The 12,681-nt window shown below is 39.8% G+C and overlaps 1 protein-coding gene and 1 non-coding gene across 6 annotated transcripts in view; one reads left to right on the forward strand and one right to left on the reverse strand.

Moving 5' to 3' along the window:
* Nucleotides 1-12,681, forward strand: part of LOC134224743 (A disintegrin and metalloproteinase with thrombospondin motifs like) — a 590,502-nt gene that overhangs the window by 55,822 nt on the left and 521,999 nt on the right. The window lies entirely within an intron of this gene.
* Nucleotides 11,002-11,074, reverse strand: Trnak-cuu (transfer RNA lysine (anticodon CUU)). Its single transcript has one exon. It is a non-coding gene; the product is annotated as a tRNA-Lys (tRNA).

Below are 12,681 nucleotides of genomic sequence, written 5' to 3' on the forward strand. Positions count from 1 at the left end.
ACGATGCCTTCGATTCAGTGGCGTAGCCAGAAAATTGGTCGGGGGGGGGGGGGGATGTTTCTGAACATTATTTTGTTTGAAAAAAAAAATGTCTTCTAAAAATTTTGTCTCTGGGGGTGTTTTGATGGTGATGATGATGATACTACCATCTATTGTAGCAAGGCACCTGCCGATAGCACTGGCCATATCTGACAAACGATTTGATCATGATTATGCTATTGTTTGTATTTCATCAGACTCCTGTGTGAAGGGCCAAAAATGGGTGGGGTGGTTCCATAAGCAAAGACGCTTATGCGAATCCACGGGATGAATAGAGAATCTCCTTCCAGAAGAAAGTTCATACATGCAATATTATAATCTAGCCTTCGTTTCCCAGATTGACCCAATAGATGGGGAGAAGAGCCCGCCCTTTATCCACGAGATGTTAACAACAGGAAGTTGGCGATTCCACTCTTCCTATCCAAATCGCTTCAATCGGGTGCCCTGATGGTTCTTTTTTTATATAATCATATGCGTTTAATATAATTTATCAATATATATTATGGAATTTTCTCACCAAATTCCTGTCCGAGAAAACTGCAGCTCCCTCGTTTGACCTGACTGGGCGAGATCCTTTCTTGAATATCAGTATGTTTTGGAAATGAAATTACTTTCAACGGTATAATTCTTGAATCCTTAAAAGAGGTGATGAAAAAAAGGAAAGGCAGTATCAAACATAACATATATGGTATTATTTTTTAAATGTTGAAATGGACCATCATTTCGCACGTTGCGAAACATAGCAAGTACATAAATATCGCAGAATCGGATAAAAAACTAAAAACTTATTGAACCATATTAAAATTTTATCATAGAAGACCATTTAAATGACTCATAAAGCATAGCGCACCTAGAAAAAATAAGATAAATCCGATAGCAGGGTGATGACACCAAATACAAATAAATGAATGGCTTTTATAGTCTCTTTAGAAGCCAAGCTTTATGACATAACAAAGGGTATGTTGCGAGGTGAACCATATTCCTACTTGTTGGATTCCATATCTGTAATTTAATGTCAAACGAAGCAAAGATTGCAATTACTAATAGGTTCTCAATTCACAGCAATACATAAATTATCAAAAGCTGAGGAGAAATAATGTTGTGAATTCGCGCCATCGTTGACTTAACTGATTTACTTCAGGTGTGATACAATATACAATAATTATTGGACGAAACTTAAGTTTCCTCCAAACGGGAAGTGTTACTGGTTGTTTTAAATCACTTCGATCCACTGAGTTTCATCTTAATTTTTCTAAACAATGAAAAAATATCATAATTTAGAGCTTTGTTTGTTATGATCCTATCAGAAATAAACTGTGCGATAGGGGAGGCTTCGATTTGGAAACATGGTTATTAAACAGTGCCATTGACATGCATGGGTTAAGCGTAAACACTAAACAGGCATATTCACAAATTGTATTGGCGTGACTATATACCAGGTATATGGTTAGTCTTGCAAGCAAAGGCGACGGTCAATACAGAGACGGCAAGTTCGATTCTCGGTAATGGCTTGATAAAATAGAGAAGGGAGTAAAAACACACACCCATGAAAACGAATGAAATAGAGAATATAAATAAATATAAAGTGATACGTGATTGTTTGCAGTTGCCTCACGTTTTCGTTTTCAGCCAGTGAACCTGGCGAGGGGAAAGGGTTGTTTTGGATCTGCTACTGGATACGGTACCACTTTTGCTAACCAAGTCCTACGTTGAAAGTTATCTCTGCATTTCTGCTACCTTCCCCATTGCCTCTCATGCTATAGATAGAGATGATTCTTTTGTCGTTGTTCCCTCTGCTACTGTGTCTGACGTTTGTTCTTCGAAGAAGTTCTTGATTTCCAAAAGTGACCGCTCTGCCATATTTCCACAGCATGTAGTCGTCGTGGCCATTTCATGACAATTGTTGTACATTTTAAATTCGCAATAACTTTTCTAAACTTTATTCAAAAAGTGTAAAATAATGAAAAATTTAGTTGTTTGACGGAACGAGGGTTTTTTCCATCCGTTTTCAAGCAGCGCACACTGTGATCTTATGCCCAAAACCACCCCCGTGGCTACGCCACTGCTTCGATTAAATTGTCTATCCGGTACAGTTAGCCAACTTATTCGACCGAAGATAGATTTTTCTAGAGATACAAGCAAATTACCTAACTTTGATGGATTCGCCAAAGGCTGCATTCAGCAACGCATCATTTAGTTTGACAGATATACCTTCAGAGGTCCCTACTTTTGCATTCTAATTTGGTGCTACACCACCAATATGAGCTGTGCGGCTAAACGACATATATAAACGTTTGACCTGTATGGCCAAACGGCCTTTCCCGGTCAAGCAACCATTATGGCTGTATTGCTTTTCAGCAAAACGACATTTTCAACGAAATAGCCAGTTCGGGCGAAAGATAGATACAGAGCAGTCCCACATTGAGCGTCAAGAACTGGCGTCGTTAACTGCAGAGAAGCCATAGAACCATCGGAGGAAAATTTGTAGAACTTGTGCAACAAGGTGTTAGAGAAGTAAGGGTAAGGATTATTGTCGTGTAAACATTCCAGCCATCATCTTGACTTGTAAAACATTCAATAGCATCACAAAACATCGATTTTGAGAACATTTAATACTGAACATACAAGGACCCGATATCGAATTTATGAAGTTGTTACTCGAAAATCATACCTGCTGTAATCATGCGACCCAAATGATCACGCTCGGTCAAGCTATAACCGTCCGCGGTACAAACGTCAGAATGGTTTTCAAAAACTGTAGGTTGAAAAAGGCATCCATCCCCTTTCGCACAGCGCGTATGATGTACGATTTAATAAATAGTCACACGAGCAAACATCTTTACGGACTCAGACTTCGACTCAGCAGAAACTAGCTCTCATAACAACCAAAACCAGCGATCAAAACTAAACCTAAAGTATCTTTCAAAAACAACCTCACGTTCTCTACGAGCCATAGGTGGACTGAAAGTTGTAATTTTTTTTTATCCAATCCACCTTTCAGTCCAACTTGATGGCAGCAAATAGTACATAATACAATATGTGTGCGAATATACTGAAATTTTGAACGCATTTTGTAGGGTAAAGTGCCCAATAGTGGACCCCCAACCAATAGTGGACCCTCCAGCCATTTTTGCATTATTACAGCACAATGTAAACATTTTGCTATAAAATTCCATCGGGAGAACCTACCTTACAGTTCTATGATTTGATTACATGCATTGGAAATGCTGTGGAAAGTAAAATTAGATGATTTTTTATAATTCTATAAGAAATAAACACTAGAGTGTCCATTGTAGGAACATTTTGGGGGGTCCATAATAGGGAAACAGAACATGCTGAAACGGAACATGAACATCAAATAAAGTGTCGACTATGGGGAAGCAATTTCCTATTATGGACCTCCAGAGGGTCTACGATAGGGCGAATTCAGTCAGACTTTAAAATGTTAATTTTAACGAATAACGTCGTGCATTTAAGTGTTTTATGTATGTATCGTGAAGAGGAGATGCAGAACTTGTTATTAGATATCAAGCAGAATAAATATGTTGAAAATATCTACTCCTTTTGACAGGAAGAGCAAAAACAAGGGGGTTCACACGGAAAAAAATGCATATCCACAGGCATGAATAAAAAATCAGGTCAGTTCATGAAACCATGATTATAATTCATGATTTCAGGAACATTATTCATGGTACTAGACAATCCTCATCAGTCAACAGTATGCATAACCGGTTATACTTCGAACACTCCATTCCAAAGACGTAAGAACGGCTGAGAGGTAGCACGCTGGACTCTCGCTCAGTGTACTCCAGTTCAAATCCCCTGATGAACTTTTTTATTCAGTCGATCTAAACAACCAAATTGTAACGCATTGGTTGCGTTACGCGAAAATAAATCATGAAATCATGATTTATATTCATGGTGTATTTTCATAGCATGAAAACACGACGGATTCATGGAATCATGAATTATTTTCTCATTTCTGGGAACGGATTTTTACCCGTACTATTGGGCATTTTACCCTACTCCACAGCTTGAAATTTAACAGTGAAAAACAACATTTGGTAACGCGTCGGCGGTATTTGCGCTTGTTTTGTTAATTTTGTTGTTGTGTGAGAAAAGACTTCTTACTAAAAAGTTAATTTTATTAACTTTCGAAAGTTCATCAGTGGTTATGTGTTTCAGTATGGCAAAAATTTTAAAAAATAACATGATACGGTATTATAAAATTAATTGAGTAGCGATTTCTTGCAAAAGCCTCATGGTGACTGGCTTACTCACAGAGCCGGGCTTTTCCCTTAACCCGCAAGGGTTTAATTTAAGCTGCCTTCGACAGGTTAAATCGGAAAAAACTCGGATTCAGCTACCAAAACAATTATTCAATTTAACAACACCATGTTTTCTATTCTGCATCTTGAAATACACTATCAAGCCCCTCTCGGAGTATTGGGTTCCACAGAGATCGCAGTCTGATTTCTGTTCTGTTCTGTTTCATCCATGTATCAGAACTTCGCAATAAAAAACAGAACTGCTCAATAAAAATCCTATTCGACTACATGCTGATGTCATATTAGAAATTTAGAGCCAGTACTCGTCGATCGAAACCCATTCCGCACGCAATGGTATATGAGCAAATCAAACCATTTTCCTTTTACCAGTGAAGAGATATCAGCTTCCACGCTGAAAGTCTTTCCTTCCTCTTTATGCGGGTTTGGCAGAAGGAAGGTGGTGAGATTTATATCATTTACAAATATTGCCCTCCGCTGGCTTTCAAATCAACTTCTATAAAACATTCTTCATGCCTTCCGTATTCTAACGGAACTATCAAATCTATATATTCGCCTCTAGTTCTATCATGCAGTTTCTTGCATAACTCCAAAAATAAAGCAATTTCCGAAGGTTTTATTAGCTGCAACAGGAGATACATCCCTTACGCTTCTTTGCTGTGAAAATTGATTGATAGTTTTTGGAAAATATGCACAAATTAGGCACTAAGATGACCAAAACCCTTACACTTCCCCTAGCACATCAATTCTATGAACTACTTCAATTTGATTGCCTAAACTTCTTAAATGTGGATTTATATATATTGGACCAAATATAAATTTTCGCACTCGCTAGAGAAAGAACATGTAACTCAGTGATATCCAACATCAGTATTTTTTTTTTTTTTTTTTTTATACAAGGGAGAATGCATTTACACACTAACCCAGTACACGTGCATTGTAGTTGCCAAACTACCGCACGGAAGTGTACTGGAGTGTCGGACTCGACCATACCGGTGATACCGACTAAACTCCCTTGGGCTCCACCATCGTTTCCCCCAGGAACTACCTCGCAGTACTACTTCTGGGGGGACGGCAGTACTAAGCGTACTCGCTCATTATCGCTCACACAGGCACTCGTCCCACGCGAGACTGACTTGGGTGCTCGCACACCATTCACTCCATTCGAGTCTTACTTGGATGCTCTCCCGGGCACTCCGCTGCCATGCCTCGAGGTGTCAATAGCGGTAACTGCCTGGGCCTACAGATATTACGCTACGACACTCCTGCCTCAGCACGAGCAGATCAATCACACCACTGCCGAAGCAGACCACACGCTACCCTGCCGAAGCAGGGACACTCCCCATGCACCACATGTGCACAACTGTAGGTGTGTGGGTACAACCCACTGCTACCCTACCGCCGAAGCAGCTTCTCCAAAGACCATTCGCTCCATGTGACCCTTTTCCGGTGGCCCACTCTAACACTCCACTGCAATGCCTCGAGGTGTCGATGGGATACCTCGACTCCTACCTCAGCATGTGCAGTCCATACTCAGACTTCTGCTGCGCTTCGAGGTGACAATAGCGGCGGCGACACGCTATGACACTCCTGCCTCAGCACAACCAGATCACTCACTCCCTGCCGAAGCAGCTCACGCGCTACCCTACCGAAGTAGGTACACTCCACAACTCACTCTAACACTCCACTGCCATGCCTCGAGGTGTCGATAGCGGTATGTAGGGATCAATCAACGATACTACGCTACGACACTCTTACCTTAGCATGTGCAGTCCATACTCAGACTTCTGCTGCGCTTCGAGGTGACAATAGCGGTGACGCGCTATGACACTCCTGCCTCAGCACAAACAGATCACTCACTCTCTGCCGAAGCAGCTCACGCACTACCCTACCGAAGTAGGGACACTCCACATGCCAATTGGCACTCCCTGGGCTTGTGCTTTTGAAGCGGCACACAGTCGCTTTGATAGAGTCCGCTTACGGGCACTTGTGGTTTTTTGGGAGGGATTTTAGCAGAGCCCACTGCTAAATCCCACCACGCCCTAGGCAGTTCTCCCTGACTCGCAGACAGCTGGGGAGGGGTCGTCAAGCCCTTGGACATCATGCTGTCCCTGCTGTCCCTGCTGCCCCACCCAACATCAGTATACATCTTTCTAATTGACCTACTAACCCACCATTCCCTTCAGTTATCAAAAGTCAGGGAATATTTCAACGTAGAGCTACGACTGTATTTTACATTCTTGGGTACACCTTGCAGTTACGAAAATTGAAAAGCGCCTAGAAAATATGATATACTTTGCAAGTCAATATCTTAGCCGTTTCTCGATGGATTTTTGATTTTCTTTGACCATTCGATTGAGGAATCAACGCTTCTTTCGCTTAACGCTTTACAATATTAGATTTGAGAGTTATAATACAGTTTAAACTGAAATTTAAAAAAGTGAAATATCAATGAAATTAGTAAAGATACTATAATTATAAGTAATTAGAAATAGCAATTGAAACATACAGCTATGTAGCTGCGTACAAACCATTTGCGCTGTACCTTTGACTTTTTTTTAATAATCTTCAAAGGTGAATCCGGTAAATCCCGTAACCATAACACGCGTTAGTAAAAGACATTGTTAATTGACCAATTATGGGAAGCTTCGTTGAAAACTAAATTCCTTAGCAAAAAGTGTTTTATCCATGTGCTTGATTTGATTTTGAATCAAAAATGAAACGCTACAGTGCACGTAAAATTTCTATCGTGAACAGTCGAACAAGCTTGATCATTTCGAACACGTTTGCAACTCAAATGTCAATCCGAATCGGTTGTAATCGTATACCTTCCCTTCAATATTGTACAACTTTGGTACTTTGATTCCTAGAGCTTCGTGAAGTGAAACATCAACCACAGCAACGATTTCGTTGTTTGCAGATAGGAGTAAATACGTAGTTCAACATCTAATATAGTGAGCAAAACACAGCTATTCGTGGCCCTAAAACAAAGCCGCTTAAAACTTAATCACCCTCCCCCCTTTCCCTCACACATACATACATAAACCTGCAACAAACGATCCCGTTCATTATGTGCTGATTGTCACCGTCATCGTGCCATTCGTGCCGTTCGATGGCGGCGTGGCGGCACGCCTGGCGATGCAATTTCCAACACCCGCGAAGAACTTTGCCGCACCGAAATTTATGTTAAGTAATACATTCACAAGACAATTGCGCTGCCGCAGCAATGAGCAAATGAAATTGAATGAAAAAATAGACAATTGAAATCACGGCCGAACTTACCCAGGGTCTTGCAACTACGACGACGCGACGGCTGCAACCGTGTACGAAAATCACCAACTGTGGCAATTCCAACCAACACCACCGAGCGAGCATTAATGGCTATACACAAAGTTATTTCGATATGGCAATTCAGTCTAAATGTCATCCAGCGAGCGCTGTGCGCATTCATCAGAGCCTGCAACGGTGCATTCGAGCGTTCAGGTGTTGATTCAAGTGAGACATGGTTCTAACAGCCGCACTGGACCCCACCGGGTATGCGTTGTACAAGCCCCCGTCACTCGCGAGGTGGTTCCATCCATGCCCGACACACGCTAAGAAGCGTGGTCTACATCTCCACTCCAACTTCATTGCAGTGCTGTCTTATGGTGAGACTTACTTGAAGTGCCATGATAATAAATCCACTTAAGCCACCTTCGCATCGCAAAAGTACCTCACCCGGCTCCCGAGGATGCTGGATTGGATTAGCGGGCGGACGGCTTCTGGGGAGGATCCGCTTGTCGTACGGTAGCACTAGCGCGCCGCTAGTTCGTATGCGAAGATGGCATTCAAAGAGTGGATGAAAATGAAAGTAGATTTACGCAGTTGTTTGGCCGGTAGATTGCCGGTTCACTATTAGGAAACTATGTGCAATCGTATGGTCAAAAACGATGTGACTTTCCGAGGTATTCAAATTGTCCTGAACTATCATGTGATTGCACCTAATACACCCAATTCTGTATAAGAAACTGCCAAAACCTGAATAAGGCCTGTTCATATGCAAAAGTGCTAGATTCTTATACAAATATTCTATGAGACCTTACAACTTTATAAGCTTTTCTTACAATATTTGTTTGTGAGCTTACTATTTTTTGCATAAGAATCTCACAATTTCGCATATGCCTAGTTCTTAGCAGGGTTTGCTGCAATCGCTCTCGATAAAACAGAGGCAAAACCTCTTCGAATCATAAAATGCCATGAAAACAAAACTATCGCACTTGTGTACAAGTTGGAAAAAACTGATTTGGATAGGCGGCCTACACTGAGGGGGTTTGATAAAACCCTTTTCTCGTTAATTTTCTTTTGGGACCATATTTTTTCACACAGCTGTGTAAAACAAGTGTAAATGCATCATCAGAACCGGTGCCCCCTGCAGTTGGAGTTTATTAAAATAAATTTATCATAGGTTGTAGCCCCCCGAATCAGTTCATTATCGTAACAGCTACCGAAAAACGTCTCTCGCGGTATGCTACCTATGGATAGTGTATACAGACATGATAAGTGAGAAATTTTCTAATTTTCCTTTGGATTCAAACCCTGGTTTTTATACAGGTTTTGGATTATTGGTATACAGAATTGTTAGAAAATCTAACAGAGTAGCCATCGAGCAAATACAGTGTGTGTTAGTGTTTTAGTCGTCGCGAAATGGATACCGAAATGAATACGCGAAAAGATATCGAATGTGTGAAATACGTTAGACACACATTGCGTTTTCGTCTTTGTATCATCATGAACAACTTTATGAAAATTTCAACAACATGAACACATTATTCCTTCCTAGTGCGCTCATGCAGATGCAGAGGATTCCTCGATCTCTTGTAGCAAGCAATGCGTGTCGAACTAATTTTCCTCCCCTTAACCTAATTGACTGTGAAGACGTGGTTCGCAACGTTATTGGTCTTGAATTAAAGAAACTCCGAAGCATGTACAGTGTACATGTACATTGTACAGTGAGAATAGCTTTCTAGTCCCAAAAAAACTTTTCAATTCTGTGCTTATTTGTTGTTTCTCAACCAATCACGACTAGAAACAACGATATGTACAGTCAATCATGCAAAGTTTAGCTAAGAATTGTTAGAAAATCTAACAGTAGCTGGTTGGGCATATTAAATCTTTAAAACGCTAGCCTTCAATAATATTAGGCTGGAAGATCCATCCGTTCATCAATTTCAACAGTTTTCAATGAAAGGCTATTGATTGGAATTGTATCTTTGTACAAAGCAAGGTATTTTGGAAAATTGTAAAGCAGACGACATTAAAGAATAGAAAAGTTACTGAGGATGCCATAGAATTCAAGATTTTTTTCCTCCTTTGTTAACGTGTTAAAATTTATGAATTAAGTTCAACACTACCCGAGTAGACGAAAATAGCTCAATAATATCTAATGTAGATAAGATAGCAAAATGAGATATGGACATGATTGATATCTATATAATAAAAATGAAATGGTCTGTGTTCGTATCCGCATAACTCGAAAACGGCTGAATGGATTGTCTTCATTCCTTCAGCAAATATGTTCGTTATCGGTATCATCAGTATCATGTGCCATTAGTTTGTTCTTATCCATAGCATATCTTGATATTTAAATGATATTTCAGTGCAAATTTTTGATTTTGTAGGCTGTTTTTTTATCTCTTATATCATTCAAGTCCGTTTCATGTTTTGTTTTTCTGTTAAAACGGAAAAGTGAGTTGTGAATCCGTTGCTAAATTTCTAAAGTAATAATAATTTTAAAAAATTTCCCTAGCAGTCGTAATATATTATCGGAAGTGGTTCTTTAAGTTAAATAGAGTGTGAAGCAAAACTGGCAGGATTAGAAAGGTGAAATGTTTAATTGAAATATGAGTGCACTGGCTTAAAGTTAACGTTGAACAGGCGAGCGATCCCATTCAACGTGGGTGGCCTGACCACCACCTTGAGTCCGGGCCACCTAATACCCGTAGAACCCGGCTGTGCGGCCGCTCTAGGAAACGACGATTTTGAACCGATCCGAAGAACCCACGTGCGTCGACGCCATCCGTAGCCATTCTTCGTTGGATCTCCAAAGCCAGCTGGCCAGCAAGTAAGCCCGTTCTTTTTGTGCACTTTGAAGAAAATGAGCTCATACAAAAACCTTTAAATTTTGTAAATAAATCATAAATAAGGCAAGTTTGGTTTTACACTCATTAAGTTCGTTTTAGTTTTTTTTCTCTTAGTATTAGAAGAGTTTTGGGATATTTTTAGAATTAGTTCGCTATTTTACATTAAAGTTAATTATTTCGGTTGATTCATTAAATTTAATTATTTCACAAATTAGTTGTTTTCTTTAACCCTTTTTCTTTTCTTATAACCTTTCAAAGTGTTTGGAAATCCTAGTATTGATTCATTGGTGTTTTGATGTTTCTAGAGAATTGCAATTAGTTATTTTAGTGTAAGATTTTGATTGTTTTCGCTTGTTTTTAATTGGGGTGAATTTCGCTGTGAAGCTCGAGCGTTTTGGGAAAAATTACCTGCCCTGAAGTAGGAGTCTCTGGCTGGACTTAATGGAGCTAGTGATCCTTTTTACAAAGGTGGCGCTTAAGTCACTAGTTTTTTGTAAGCTTACACGTGACTCTTCGAACAATTTGACCCCAGGAACCGGGAGGGAGGTTTCATTTGGCGCCCAACGTGGGGCTCGAACCCACGACCCTGAGATTAAGAGTCTCATGCTCTACCGACTGAGCTAGCCGGGCATTATGCTTAACATTCACTATGCCTAACATTTATTATGCCTAACGTACTTATGCCTAACGGGGTATACCCGTAGACTCATACTTAATGAAAAATATTTTAAAATAATTCAAAGTTAAGGATTAAAAATTATGTACGATACCACAACCATTAATAAAAATTCTAAACAAATGACAACGGAGTTTTGATTGAGGTATGGATGATTCCTTCTAGGTGATTTAGGGAATCCATGTTTTGTCCTCTAGTTGACTGTTCATGGGGCGATATTCGAGCTCTGAAATTGGAAGGATCCTGAATTGCTTGAAGAAAGGTTTTATTCGAAATCCTTATCGAAAAGGAAGAAAAAAGGTTCGACAGCATGACTTGTCTTGTAAGGACTCCACGGGAGTCCCCATCTGGGTCCCTATCGCTTTTTCCTGGCCCTTTATAGGGACTCACTTGTACACCGGAGGTATCTAAACGGGAATGTAAAATAAGAACGCAACTCAAAATTAGCCGTGAGTTTCCAAATTTAGCGCCCCATACTGGGTTGCTAAATTTCCATACAGGGTTGCTATTTTGTGAAACGTCACTTTGGTTTTGATAAAAAAATGCAGAAAATTTGTTTTTCTTTTTCAGAACAATTTCGACGAAAATAGCAAGGGAAATATTATTTTTTTGGATCTAGTGCCCCAGTTCAACTGCGCGACGTAATTACAGTAATTAATCAACTATAATGAGAAGCGTTTCGCACCAGTGCCCGCTAGAGCCCGAAATAGTCATAGATTTTTGAAAATTCCACTGTTGTTATTTTGCAAGTTAGTTCGAGGAGGTCTTCCAGGATTCCATCAGAAAATTCCTTTAGTAATTGTTTTGTATGTCCTTCAAGTAGAAGTAACTCCTGCAGAAATCTCCAGAAAGTTTTTTTTTGCTGTAGTTCGTTTAAAAATTATTGTATTGGAAATTCATCTAGGATCCCTAGAAAATTTTTCCGGGAGTTCCCTTCAATCTTTGTGTTCTTTCAAGAAATTTTAGCAGTTCTCCCAGAATAGTTTTAGGCTTTCTTCCAGAATCTTTCGGTTTTGCCTTTCTCGTATACAAAGTATACGTAAAGGCTATATGCTCGCTCCAAAAACGTACTTTTTATATGAGTCCTGGAGACACATTGTGTTATATACCAATCGACTCAGCTCGACGAATTGAAGTGATGTCTGTGTGTATGTGTTTGCGCAAAATAATCTCACTCATTTTTCAGGCACTTATCATTAACCGATTTGCTCGCAACAAGTTGCATTCGACGTGGAATCTTGTCCCATTGTTTCGTATTGAAAATTGGTCGAATCGGACTATGGGCTTCGGAGTTATGGCCAAAATATATTTTTTTACAACAAAAATTCTCACTCATTTTAGTCACATATGTACCCTCAGCCGATTTGCTCGCAAGAAGTTGAACGTAAAAATTACTCACTCGAAAGAAACGAGAAAGGCACCATCACCGCTAGGTGGATTAAACTGGGTTTTTTGTATTGGAATTGCCCTATAATTTTTTTGTGGTTCGTTTGGAAACATAGTTTTTTTTTCAAGAAAAATCTCCGGATTCTTCTGGATGCTGTTACAAATGTTTTCCTTC

Source organism: Armigeres subalbatus, chromosome 3, assembly GCF_024139115.2.
Source record: "Armigeres subalbatus isolate Guangzhou_Male chromosome 3, GZ_Asu_2, whole genome shotgun sequence".
Taxonomy (NCBI): Eukaryota; Metazoa; Arthropoda; class Insecta; order Diptera; family Culicidae; genus Armigeres; species Armigeres subalbatus.